Raw genomic sequence first — 15,055 nt, 5'->3', positions numbered from 1 at the left:
GGAATGGTAAAATTATTTGAGTTTGTCCTGGTGGATCATCAGGGGTGCAAAGCCTCACAGATGATGTGCAGCAGTGGGTCTCTCAGTCTGTCCTCACTCTGGACACTTGCAGTTGTCACATATGGAAATCACATGTGTGATAAGCTGCAGGATTCAAACACAAGTGTAACTTATAAATACATGCTCATATTTTATTACACAATCAGAGAAAGAAAAAGAGAGAGAGAGTGCAGGACAGACAGTCAGGTGACAGTCTCAGGTGTATAAATGGCCTGGCCTGTATTTATATAGCGCTTTACTAGTCCCTAAGGACCCCAAAGCGCTTTACATATCCAGTCATCCACCCATTCATGCACACATTCACACACTGGTGATGGCAAGCTACATGATAAATAAGTATACACTGCTACAAAACAGCACAAGAGACAGAGGATATAGTGTTTGTGTTATTAAGAGTGCTAAACAAGAAGAGTTCCCAGATGGTACAATGGACACGTGACTCCAGTGATTAAAGCATCTTTCTTTCAGCTTAACGAGTGAACCGTCAGCTTGTTCAAAGAAACGCTAAAGTCCGTTTGGCTCGACACCACCGAACAGAGGCAGCAATATAACATTTCCAATCAGTCTTCAGGAATTCTTAATGGTGCTTGGTGCCATACCCTCAGGGACTTTAATGTTATATAAAAACACTGACAGCTCAATATCTACCTCAGTCACTCTCCCTGATCCAGCTGAGTCACCAATAGGGAAAATCTGTTTTTCACAGGAACTTGGTAACAGCAATAAGAGAATACGTAGTTTATTCCAAGAAGATATCGTCTCTCTCCCATATATAATATCTTATTGGAACCGATATGTTCCAGATATCAAGTGGAAGACAGTCTGGATGGTCCCCCATAAATATTTGATTGTAAATAAGGTGAAAGAAGTCTCATTTAAAATTCTACATAAATGTTATCCAGCCAGTCACTACATGGTAAAATCTTAAAGGGACATAAATACTAATTGTACTTTCTGTGGGGATCATCCAGAAACTGTGACACATCTTTTTTGGTACTGTTCTTTTACACAGAGATTCTGGAAGGAATTTAGCAGGTTTGTTATTGTCCACATTTTAAGGGAGTTTTCTTTACGATGGGAAAATGTTTTATTCTGTTTCTTTAAGTTCCCCAAGAAGTATGATAAATGTTTTTTTATGATAAATTTGTTAATACTTTTAGCTAAATTTTTTAACCATAAATGTAAGTTTACTAACAAAACACCATATTTCTGTCATTATTTTAAGGATGTGGAAATGTACATACAATCAATATCAGACTCCACCAACACAAAGGCTCTCAAAACAATATGTGTTGTATATGTATGTGAATTTTTGCGTGTATTCTTATAATTGTTACCTTTTTCTTTTACCCTTGGCTTTTTGTGTTCATGTTCTGTTGTTTTCTATACTGCATCTGTTCGTATGTTGTATACTCATTGTTTGTTAAATAAAGTTTAAAAAAAAAATTCAGATCAAAGGCTACAAAAACCCTTAAATAGGGCTTGTAACAGACATAAACTCAGTTTCACTGACACAAACAATTTCACAAACGCACAACGTCTTAGCATTGCTATATCTTTAGAAAGAAAATGATGTCTAGAATACAGAGACCCCAACACATAGCGTTAACTACCATTGGGATAAAATCAAGCCTCATTTGCTCCCAGAAAAAAAGTTAGATTTAAGGAAACTTACGAGATAAATTATCCTCAAGCGGAGGCAAGGGAGCAAAATAAGACGACAAAGTACATGAAAGAGGAAACGAAATTAGAAAAGGCAGCTAAACTGCAAAAAAGAAAGGAACTTCAAGCCCAGATTCTGGAGAAGGCTGATAAGTTGCAGTTTAACAGGAATGCCTGTGTTAAAAACTTTCACAAAGTTATCTATGGCGGTATGGTTTCAAATGAAAACGATAAGCTTATCGAGTTAAAAAAAGAAATGGCGCAAGCGAGAAAAGAGCAAGAGAAAAAAATTAATAACGAGGTGGAAGATAGACTTGAGGAAGCACAGAAAAGGGAGCAAGAGAAAGCCCAAAAGAAAATTCTAATAAAGAGGGCTTTCAATATAGCTCAAAGAGACCAAATAAAAGATAATGAACAGAGAAGGCAGTTAGAAAAACAACTCAAAAGTCAGGAGCAAGAATTAAGGCAGCAGCAGGAGGAAAAATATAAACAAGACTTACAATAGCAGGCAGTAAAAATGTCACAAGCAAAAAGTAAAGTCTTGAAAGAACTGAATGAACAGCTTGAAGCGCAAAAGAAAGAAAGAAAAATGCATGAAGAAAAACTTCAAGCTGAGGAAAAACACAGACAGAATGGTGGTGTTATCAGACAGCAGGTGTTATCAGAAATTGCTATTAAAAAAACTGGCAGATATTAACAAAGAAAAGTCTGCCAAACAAAGTCTTTTAGAAGAAAAAAGACAAAAAGATTTTGATGACAAGGATGTGGAAAATGAATGAAAATAAAATTTTAATTGCACAGCGAAAGAGAAGGGAGGATGCAATTAAAAACATAAATGAAAACTTTTCTTTAGTTCAGGAAAACCAAAAAATTGCTGAACAAAAGAAACAGGCAGAGACCGAGGAGGCGTTTAAAGTTTTAAAAAACGAGAGGCTGAAAAAGGAAAGGCTTCAGCGGTATATTATGGCAGAGCTGCCAAAAATTGATAAAAAACATCATCCAGCTACAGCTATTTTAATGACAAGTCTGGGAGGGCGTGGCTTCTTCCTAGATGGAGAAGAATACACCCAATATCCATACAAAATGGAAAAACCGCTCCTCAGCTACTCGACTGCACAGACTCGTCAGATCAAATTAAAGCAAGAGCTTGACAGTCTGGACAGCAAACCGGCAGGAATGGAAAATATTTACCTTACAAAACTCCAAGGGCCGACTACAAGACAAAAGGAGTTTGTTGGTTAAATAGTCACTCAATTCAAGCCTGTACCTCCCAACAGACACCAAATACCACTTCCCAATATCACTCCACTTCCACCTATTGAAAAATCAACAACCTCTTTATAAAAATATTAACCAGCTTAAAACTACTGTCCTTCATTACATGGAATATAAATGGAGCTGGCTCCAGAGAAAAGAGGTTAAAAATATTTAACCAACTCAAAAAACTACAGGCAGATGTTGTCCTATTACAAGAGACCCACAGACCTCTTAGAGGTTCGAATGAACTTAAAACACCTGAGTTTCCTAATGTGTTCTCAGCTTGTTATAATTCTAGACAAAGGGGAGCAGCAATTTTAATACATAAAAATATTAATTTCACAGTACTCGATACAGTTATAGATCCAGAGGGCAGATTCTTAATCATTAAACTATCTATACGTGATAAAAAGCTATGTATTGCAAGTGTATATGGTCCAAATGTTGATGATCCCTCATTCTTTCACGGTTTTTTCAGTGCACTCTCTGAACACTTAGATGGCACACTTGTTCTTGGAGGTGACCTCAACCTTGGACTAAATGAAGACATGGATAGGCTCAATACAGCGGGAACTCAGCGTAATTGGCAGTCCACAAATATAATCAAACAGTATATGAGCGACTTTGGTCTTTGCGATGCATGGCGCTCCCTTCACCCCACCAGTAAGGAATATACTTTTTTCTCACATGTCCATCACTCCTACTCTCGTCTGGATTATTTTTTGGTCAGCAGCTCACTGCTGAACGACATTTCAGACACTGAGATTCACCCTATAGCTGTCAGGAATTAGAAAAAAACATCAAATCACTAGAAGAAGCCTACGCGTCCCACCAAGATCAGGAAACATTGAACAAAATACGCAAAACAAAACTAGAATTAAATGAGATAATTGATAAAAAAAACAAAATTCTTAGTACAAAGACTACGCCTACAAAATTATGAACATGGTAATAAATCCGGTCAATTTCTAGCAAACCAGCTAAAAATAAATAAAGAAAAAACAACTATATGTGCTGTTCAAGATTCATCTGGGAACACATTATATGAACCGATACAAATAAAAAACATTTTCAGGGATTTCTATAAAACGTTGTATTCACCACAAATAAACCCATCTAAAAAAGAAATTGATCAGTTTTTGGACAACATAACTCTTCCAAAATTATTGGACACTCAAGCAATGGCACTGGATTCACCACTGACACCAGGTGAACTCCAGGAAGCCCTGATAAGTATGCACAATAATAAGGCTCCAGGTCCAGACGGCTTTCCTGCAGAATTCTACAAAGAATTCTGGTCGATTCTAGCACCAGTTTTCTACAGAACGTTGTTGGAAATTAAAGAAAAGGGCAGACTTCCATCAAATATGAATTCTGCAAACATTAATCTCCTGCTAAAACCAGGCAAAGACCCTGTATATCCCTCAAGCTATCGTCCAATATCCCTTATAAATGTAGACCTTAAAATAATCTGCAAAGCTCTCTCAAAGAGACTGGAGAAAATAACCCCCCTCTTAATTCATCCTGACCAAACTGGTTTCATAAAAGGTAGGCACTCATCAACAAATACACGTAGATTACTTAATTTGATAGACTACTCATACAGTAAAAACCTAGAAACTACAATATTCTCTTTAGACGCAGAAAAAGCATTTGACAGAGTTAACTGGAAATTTCTATTTGCAACTTTACACAAATTTGGTTTTGGATCCTCTTTCATAAACTGGTTAAAAATATTATATAATTCCCCAACAGCTTGTGTTAGAACAAATGACCAGACATCCTCCAGCTTCTGTCTCTTGAGGGGCACCAGGCAGGGATGCCCACTCTCCCCTTCACTATTTGCAATTTTTATTGAACCACTAGCAGCAGCAATTAGACAGAATTCAGTAATTAAGGGCATAAAATGCAAGAACGTGGAACATAAAATCAGCCTTTATGCGGATGATGTGTTACTCTTTCTCCAAAATTCACAAACCAATATCTCTGGGGTGATTGAATTGATAAACTCTTTTGCAAGAATATCAGATTACTCAATTAACTGGTCAAAATCTACAGTCCTACCGATTAACTGCTCCTTCCATAATTCCTCTTCTACACCACTGCAATCGGGAAATATAAAATATTTAGGTATTAATGTTTCTCCCAAGCTTGCAGATCTAACTAAATTAAACCATATCCCACTTTTAAAGAAGGTAGAAGATGATCTGGCTAGATGGAAATGTCTACCCATATCACTCATGGGAAGGGTTGCCGCTATAAAAATGATGGTCTTACCAAAAATAAATTATTTATTCTCAATGATCCCAACTAAACCGTCACAAGATTGGTTCAGATCTCTAGATTCATGTATGTCCAAATTCCTTTGGAAAAATAAACCCCCACGTATAAGCTTAAAAACACTACAAAAGACCAAGGATAAAGGAGGACTAGAACTGCCTAACTTTCAGCACTACTTCTTAGCCAACAGGCTTCAGTTTATCTCAGGATGGCTAAAACACACCCTCTTAGATGAACCTTGGCTAGATGTAGAACAAGCACTCTGCAATAATCTAGAGATCTCAGACCTACCATTTATCAGCTCAAACATCCAACGACATGAATGCTTTAAAAGCATCAACATCAGCTCTTCTCTGACAGCATGGTGGGAGTTTCTAAAATTGACGGCGTCTTCATTAATCCCATGCAAACGTACACCTATCTGGAACAACCCTGACATATTACAAAACAATAATATGATAAACTTTTCAGATTGGAGTGATAAAGGAATCAAATATTTAGAACATATACTAGAAGGAACAGAATTTATTTCATTTGACGGACTAGTTACACAATATGGGATCAACAAGAAAAGATTTTTAGAATATCAACAAATTAAATCCATAGTAAAAAAAGAAATTTAAACCGGGTCAAGTTGAACTACAAACACCACCAAGTGTGGTTCAATTTCTTACTCTTAAACCCCCCAAATTACTATCCAAAATATACAGAATGCTTTCTAAAACAGATGAATCAATATCACTTCCTATTGCAAAATGGGAAGCGGATTTATCAGTTAACTTAGACCTAAACTTCTGGTCTCAGATTTGCTTAAAAACCTTTCATCTAATTAGAAATCCCAGTCTTCAATTAATTCAATACAAAATATTACATAGAGTGCACTATACAGGTCATCGGATGTTCAAGATGGGCTTTACGTCTACCAACAACTGCTCACACTGCCAAACCAATTCACCGGACAATTATATCCACGCTCTTTGGTTCTGTCCACCAGTTCAGAAGTTTTGGCGCGAGATATGTGAAGACTTATCGAAGTGTCTGAAATGTAACATTCCAACTTCCCCCTTAGTGTGTTTGTTGGGCAGCTTAGATAATGTCACTTCAGAAAAGAATATCGCCCATATGGTTTTCACTGCCCTATGCATAGCCAAGAAAACAGTCCTCATGAACTGGAAAAATAAAAATAATCTTAATTCTAACCAATATAGAAATTATCTATTAGATTACATTAGTCTTGATACAGCCTCTGCCACCACATCAGATCAATTGCTCTGGGCTCCTTTGATCAGCTCCATCACCTAGTGGGGGTGGGGGGTCATAGTTTGGTCCCGCCTTCACTGTTGTGATTGGTGTGGGGGTAGGGACAGGCTTAGGGCGTCGGGGGGTTCCCCGGAGGCATCTTCCTTGGGGGGCTCAACCCGGGGTAGCGGTCATGTCCGGTTAGGGGCTCTGTTGGCTCTCCGGTGACTGTTTCCTCGCGGCTGCGTGCAGCGGGGCTAGGGGAGGGTCTGTGCTGACGGACGTGGGTTACTGACCTGGTAGCCTGGCTGCCCCTGGGTGGGTCCGGGATGGGCGTGAGGTTCTGGGGGCGCTCCGTCTCTGGGCTGGGACCCGGACCGGGCCTCGGGGGCTTGGGTCCTGGTTGGTGTGTTGCCGGGGTTGTGGGCGGGTGGGTGCATGGGGGCCCAGCCCTGGAGCAGGGTGCCGCCGGTGCGTCGAGCCACCTGGGGGGCTCTTCAACTGGTGGGGGAGATTGTCACATCTTGCAGGAGCTTTCCTCTCCTCAGGAGCTCCCTCTGCAGGAGGGGGAGATACAGGAGAGGTGGAGGAAGAGCTCAGCCTGGGTGTTTATTGTCTTATGTAGTCTGGAAGATGAGTGAATGGTGGGGTGGGTGCAGTTTTCTCTGTGGTGGGGTTGGGTGGACTGTCCCGGGCTCTGTGGGGCCGGGCGGCGCTGCTGCACTGGGCCCGGTCTGGATGGGCCTGGGCCCCCTTTCCCTGGCGGGTCGCGGAGTATGGGGGTGCCTACTGGGGTCAGCGGGGGAGCTGGCCCCAGGGAGGGGTCACTTGCCCCTCCCTTCCTTCCCTCCCCATCTCCAGCTGCCTCCCTCTTCCCGCTCCACCACAACCACCCACACATGCAGGGCCTTGGAGTAGGGGTATGTCACCAGGGTGCAGAGGAGGCTACCCCCCCCCCCCCCCCCCCCCCCCCCCCCCTCTGTCCCCTTCTGGCTGCCTCTGCCTCAATTTTATCCCACAACTTAGACATTCACATTACTCACACTCTCATTACACATACATATAGGATCTTGGGGGTGGGCACGATACACGGAGTCCAAAGTACCATCAGGGTGTACACCCCACCCCTGGCATCGTTGCCCACCTCTCAATTTTAAATACACGTAGACATTGAGGGCTAGCAGGAGGGACCATGCGCTTACCTGCTGCTCTCTGGCAGGTAGCTCCAAGCCCTCCTGGGTTTTAAATGCACCTTAGAACACACATGCATCAACATTACAATGAGCGGGTGGAGGGAGGTTTGGAGTCTTCTCTCACCCCCGTTCTCTGCGACCTGCTGGAGCAGGGGGGCTAGGACTAGGAGGAGGAGTTGGCCGTCCGACTGCAGTCTGGAGTGTGGAGCCTTCCTGCTGCTGCGGAGTCGGGGCGGTCTGCCTCCCCCCACCGCAGGGAAAAGGGAAACACCACCTGGGTCTGGGTGCAGTTCCCCCCTCCAGGGGCGGGGGCACCTAGACCCGGTTTGTAGAGTACGCTTGGGGAGTGTGATCGTGTGTACAACGTCTCTTTATGTCTGTCTCCACGTTGGTTGAGTGTGGAGTAAGTGCATATGAGAGCATGAGGGTGGGAATGGATGTTTGTATCTGTGTGTGCCTGTATGTCTGTGTCTATATGTCAGGTTGGGTGTCAGGCGCCACCTCTCTGGGGACATCTCAGGCCCTCCAAGGTTTGGAGGCCTATCTCCCCCTACCACCACTTCCCCTGCCAGTGGCGGACCCCCTCAGACATCGGTGCGTTGGTGGTTCTTTGTGTCCGGGGATGGGCGTCCAGGTACACACCGGCTCACTCCTTGGCGGCCGCTTATCGGGGCCTGGAGCCTGGGGCTCGCTCGGGCCACTTCGGAGGTGGGGTGCCCCCGGCCTCTCGGCCTGGGGCTCGGTCACTCAGGCGCAGCTGGCTGCCGGCGGAGCTCACGGGCGCGTCACTGCAACTCCCCCTGGCTTCTGCTCCACGGCTGCTGAGTGAGCCCTCATCTGGGACTCCCCTCAGCTCTTTCCGGGACAGTGGCGCAGCTGCCCCTCTGTTGGTCTTCCTTGGTCTCTTGTGTTCTGGGGGCCTCTGGATGTCTGGAGTTTTGATCTCCTCCACACCTGCTTCACGCCCTGGAGGACGGGGCTGTGGCCCCCCCCACACCCTCTAGCAGATTATTACATGAAGGAACCTTTTAAAAAACAAAAAACAAGCGCGTCCATGCTCACAGGTGTACACACGGGTGATCACACCCACAAACTACACCCTTTTTGGCTCCTACCTCAAAGCACACTGTGTTCTGTTGATCTTATGTGCTGCACAATAATGTTTAACATTTAGTATTTACTGTCATATTCCCATATATCATTGTGATGTTGTTTATTCTATTACTCTTGTTCTCTTCTGCTTGCTTTCTTTTTTCTTTCTCAGCAGCTTATCCAGGTGATTGATATATGCATTTTTTTTCTCTCTCTGCCCGTTCTGTTGGTTTTTGTCTTTTGCCCTTCTCCCCCGTCCCTCTTCTCAGCTGTTTCTCTTTCCCTCTTTCTTTCTCCCCTTCTTTCCCCCAGTCAAGTCTGTCCCATATTCAGTAAGTGAAAATAAAATAAACAATAAAAGGTGAATCAAATGGACCATTACGGCAAGGCTGGGATGGTCAGTTTGGTAAAGTAAATCCGTTGGGCATCTTTCTTTGCCTTTAGACAACAATTCTGATGGCAAAAGAGCCAAACGGGACAGGCCAAAAAAAAAAAAAAAACTACTGTCCTTCCACCAATTAAGAAAAGATAAACCTTTATTAGTCCCACACATAGGACATTTGTTGGGTCACGGAAGAGAAAGTGGACAGTGCAAAGTAAAAAGCAGCAGAAATTAAGAAAAAGAATGGACTAAAATAAGATAAAAAGAATAACATGCAACACAAAAAAATAATAAAATACATGCTTTGTTAGAAAAATTACATCCATCAAGTAAGTGCCTGTTGTGGAAAGAGACAACCCAACCAGCCGCGGCAAATGGCTGCCCCTCCTGAGCCTGGTTTTGCTGGAGGTTTCTCTCCGTTAAAAGAGAGTTTTTCCTCCCCACTGTCGCCTAGTGCTTGCTCAGAGGGGGTCACCTGATTGTTAGGGTTCTCTCTCTGACATCTTTACCATCAGGCCAATTGAGCTTGCAAAGAAAAGCGTCTGGACTTCTTTAAGTTGCTTGAAGACGTTTCACCTCTCATCCGAGAAGCTTCTTCAGTTCTAAGGTCAAATGGTGGAGATTCCCAGATATAACCCTAGTGGGAGTAACCCCCCACAGAGGGACAAAAGGACCCCCTGATGATCCTCTAATCGCCTGAGCCAAGGTGTGAAACTGGGTGTGGGTCCCAATCAGCCAGAGTTTCGGGTGAGTGAAACCTGGCCCTACCTTATCATGCGAATTCCTGAGGTCAGATGGCCCAGGATGTGAGTGGGCGTTAAGGCGTCTGGGAAGGGATCTCAAAACTGGATTATAGATGGCAGAGAGTTGGTGTCGTAAACCCCCGCCTCTGTTCAAAGATGGTCGCTCACTCATCTATGTCCACTGTGAGCGACCATCTGATTGGGACCCACACCCAGTTTCACACCTTGGCTCAGGCGATTAGAGGATCATCAGGGGGTCCTTTTGTCCCTCTGTGGGGGGTTACTCCCACTAGGGTTATATCTGGGACTCTCCACCATTTGACCTTAGAACTGAAGAAGCTTCTCGGATGACAGGTGAAACGTCTTCAAGCAACTTAAAGAAGTCCAGACGCTTTTCTTTGCAAGCTCCTTTGACTACGATGACCTGGATGACTGAGAACCTTCACAGACATCAGGCCAATTCCTTTCCCCTACTCTTTCATTTGACAATTCTTAATCGGTAACCTGTCCTGTCCGGCCATCACCAGTGTGTGAATGGGTGGATGACTGGATATGTAAAGCGCTATATAAATACAGGCCATTTACCATTTACTAGAGTAATTTAAGATAACCACTGTTCGGATATCAACAGTAGTCAGTTTAATGCTATCTTAAATTTCTTAGACGTAAATGTAATTGCGACTCACTGGTACCACCATAAAGTAAGTATAGTCCATAATAGGAAATGATGTCATTCCTAAAGAGGAAGTTAGTGAATTCAGGAGAAGGCTCATGCCCCTTACACTGCTTTTGTGTGTGTGTGTGTGTGTGTGTGTATTGTGTTGCTTACATTGTTGAGATTTACATTGCTGTGCTTGAGAGTCACCATCTACTGGAACCAAATTCCTTGTATGTGTATGCGCATATACATGGCCAATAAACGCGATTCTGATGAGCTTGCTCATGGATCCCAAACCACGAGACTGATAGAACTTAATTTGTCATTTAGCCTATTGTTTGCTGGGCTTTTCAGACTTCTTCAGAATTGTTTGAATTATAAGGACGTCCCTCATTTTTTTTCTTTTATGTTGCAACTTAATATTTTAATTTATTCTTTGCATTTCTTTAAACTCTTATATGGTGCAAAGGTTTCAGTAATGGTCTTATAATTTCCCCATATTTTGCAGAACAGATGCCAGGTTTTTCTTTTTTTAAGTGCTCTGTGGGCTCTATGAAGGTGTTTCAAAGCTGTACTTTAGACATTGACTTCTTTTAAAATTATTTTTGGTCCTGTCTAGTGATGGCCCGTTTCGATGCGTGTGTCAAAAAAAAACAAAAAAAAAAAAACACACTGCTTCAAAAGCACTGTGTTGAGGCTTGATCCGTTTGGCCAGAGTCACGGGTGGCTGTAAGAAAATTTGCCTATGTCGCGGGGTCCTCTCCTAAGCTTCTCCCGAACAAATCCAGGCGTAGTCAGAAAGCATTCAGTGAGGATAATTTATTCTGCCGGCCTCCCAGGTGCACAAAAAGTTATTTACAAAGAAAATAGAACTGACTTAAGTCATCACAAACAAACATCTATATACAAAACACAGTCTGCATGTTACCCTCTCGGTAACAGCTCTCTGGAGAGAAGAACACACGTAGGCCCTGACCGCCTTCTCTTATACCCCATAGCCCCTCCCACTAGGCGTAATGGTCATCTCTTTATTATTTCTTTTATCAAACAGTCTTTCCCCCTCAGCTTATTTCCTGCTGTATTCATACAATACATATATGTATATACAGACATTTATTTCCAGGCAGCCTACAGTGTTTCACAATAACACAAAACAAACCAAAAAATAATGCAGTTCACGTGACCCTCCAAGCGCGCGCGAACCCATTATTTAAACCCCGGAACACTATGCCATCGGCTTGCATAACCCCGCATAATCGGCGATCACAGCGCGTCTCTGCGACCGGCTTTATTAAAAGGTAAGTGGGAAAATATGTTGGCCACCCTCTGCGCTGCTCACCATATACCCCTCACCCCTTTTGTTTATCTGCCCGGTCGACGAAAAGACGCGCGGCCACGGTGATTGTAGAAACTAATGGTGGTGCGTGTATGCGCCCAGATCGGCTGTCTGCGGCTCGGGACGGTGTAACTCCGTCACAGCCTAATATAGTATTACGGTATTTATAAACATAGCTGTCCAGTGATAAATTGCATAAATACATGGAGACAGGACCTCAGAGCAGAAGCATACTCAATAATGCGTTGTACAGCATTATATGTATATAATGTGTATTTTTCACTTATTGTATTTAACAACATCAAAAAGTCACAAGTAAAGAAAGACCAAACCGTTGTGCATGTTTAAACAAGGAAAGTTTATTGATCTAAACTATTTATTAAACAAATGAACAACAATTTTTTCACCCCCCCCCCAACCCTTTTTCAATACAAGCCTCAGTGCTTCAGAATGCTTCATTTGGCCATCACTAGTCCTGTCCTCGAACATTGTTTGAAGCTAAATTACAGTGTATTCCATCAGTGTCACTCAAGTTTTCAAAAAAGTTCATGAGTGAACAGACATGTTCTGTCAGATCTCTACATCAAATAGAAATTACTTCTACATATTTTTAAGTTACACTGTGTTATAAATTCAACATGATGTCACAGAGTTTGTAGATGTATTAACAACGGTTTTAGTAACATACTATGGATTACATACTTTTAAAAACTGGATTTAAACAGTAATATAAAAATAAAAAATATATTTTGTTATTAATTTGATTAAAAGAAAATAAAAAGTCACTAGACTGTTGTTTCTGTAATTTGAGGTCATCACATTTTTCATTTTACAATTTTTATATGTTATAAGCACACAAGAGCAGCTGTTTTATTTCACTTGTTTAATTTTGTCCTGTGAGATGATGTACTTTTTAGATGTACTTTTTGTAGCTATCATCTCTCATTGACCACCAAAAGAGACTTCCTGTGACAGTATTCATATTTGTGAAAAGTTCTGTGTGAAACTGGTGGTTTAAATAAAATATTCAATTAATTTAGATTTTTTATTCAATGTAATATATATATATATATATATATATATATATATATATATATATATATATATATATATATACACATTAAAAAATATAATGGCCAATTTGAATGAGTCAGCGCAATTTTACTCACTATATGGTTGAAAATAACATTTGTTTTTGGAGGTTATTTAAACATTTTATGATATATTGTGTGATATATTGTGTATCGTGATATAACAGAAAAATATAATATTAGATTTTTCTCATATCGCCCAGCCCTACTCTAATGTGCATGTTGTCCCATCCTGGTACTTGAGGTTAAATACGCAGCCAGGCAGACTTCACTGTGCATTTGGAAGTTTATCATGGAAAATTTTTATGATTTAAGAAACAAAACAAAAAAAGAGAAGAGGTTTTTAGAACAGGGACTTATACCTATTTATCCATCCTCCTCAGATCATCCAGTGCAGGGTCACAGGGGGCTGGGGCCTAACCTAACTGCCATGGGGCGAGAGGCAGGGTACACTCTGGAGAGGTCGCCAGTCGGTTCCAGGACAAACACAGAGACAGACAGCCATTCACACTAACGTCCAGCAACATCTGTGCACTCAAATGCATTCCAATAAAAAGCTGGAGAACTTCTCTCATTTTATGTAAATGGAAATACCATCAGCGATGTTCTAAGATGACCAAAACATCAATTAATTACATTGTACAAGAGGGTTTACTGTGTTCTGCTAGCTCAAAAGTGTTTACAGTGTATCTTGGTGTATACTTCCCAAATACAATGAGTGTCAGACTCCCAGGAAGTGTGCGTGTTGTTTTAAGATGGTTCACCTCTGTAAAATCGAGTAGACATCCACCTGCCAAAACCCCCCATTGTTAGTGTTCTCTCAGATCATCATTTCTCCATACAACCTAAAACTTGTACAACTTGTGGCCTTCACATACTGACTTACATCTTGGAAGGATCAAAAGTCCAACTCCATTCACTCTGAAATATGCCAGGAGGAACTGTCTCACCAAGGATTTAAGTTCTTCTTCTTCACCATGGATTTGATCTTGAAGAAGTCAGAACAGACTCTGTACTTCTTCCTACAAAGTTAAAACTAAAGACTACAAAAATAAAGGACTAAACTCACCTAAAAGTGCTGCTTTTATTTATTTATTTATTTTTAAAGGGTTAAAGTATTTACTTACCAAAGGCCACTTTATTACTTCATTTTTCCTCTTGACAAAATGATTGAGGCAAACATCTGGTTGTAAGTAAATAGCTGGCTTAACTTACGTGTTCATTCATAATTTAGATTCCAAGATTGTAAGAGTGCAATATCACCCGTTGATTCAGCTAAGTTGCACCAACAATAAGTCCTATAGGGAAGTTGTTGACTCAACTTGAATTTATGTGTTATCGTTACCGATCTTCAGAGATATTAAGAACACAGTGTTAATTGTTATCACAACCAGTTCCAGTTATAAATCGTTAGGTGAGGAATAATAATAATACAAAGGCAGAATTTCATCATTCATTTAAATTAATGTTTTTGCAGTGCAGATTACCACAATTCAGCGGCAAGCCTGAACTAGGACTGAACACTTCAATTTTGAGGGAAGAACTTAGCCATGAATTGTTTTTGATTATTCTTCTCTTTTCTTAGTGTGTGATTACAAGAGCTGTTTTGTGGAGTCCAAAAGCTGCCAGGAAATTCAAAATAGACATGTACACAGACTTACCTGATGGATCAATAATCTAAAAAGGATCTGTATAGTTTTAATTGAATTATGGATCATACTAGTATGTCCAGGTTTGATTCACCAACATTTATCAGATTAACAAGAACCACAGCATTTCTGGAATAAATTCAATTCTGCCATCATCTCATACAAACTATATTTGTATGCATTGCTATTCTTTTGTGCAAATAAATATAAAATATCTAAACATAACCCCACTTATTACCTCATGAAAAATTTCATAGCAAGTCTCACAACGCCTAATGGCCAGCATCCTCCGAAACATTGTGTCATCCTTCCCAAACCTGTCCGTAAAACCATTAGTTCCTCAGAGGGTTTAAAGTGGTGTTGTTTTGGTGCTTGACCTATTTTGGACAACCATGAGAGAGGTCTGTGTTTCT

This window comes from Maylandia zebra, linkage group LG17 (assembly GCF_041146795.1).
Source record: "Maylandia zebra isolate NMK-2024a linkage group LG17, Mzebra_GT3a, whole genome shotgun sequence".
Taxonomy (NCBI): Eukaryota; Metazoa; Chordata; class Actinopteri; order Cichliformes; family Cichlidae; genus Maylandia; species Maylandia zebra.
This window is presented reverse-complemented; position numbering follows the sequence as displayed.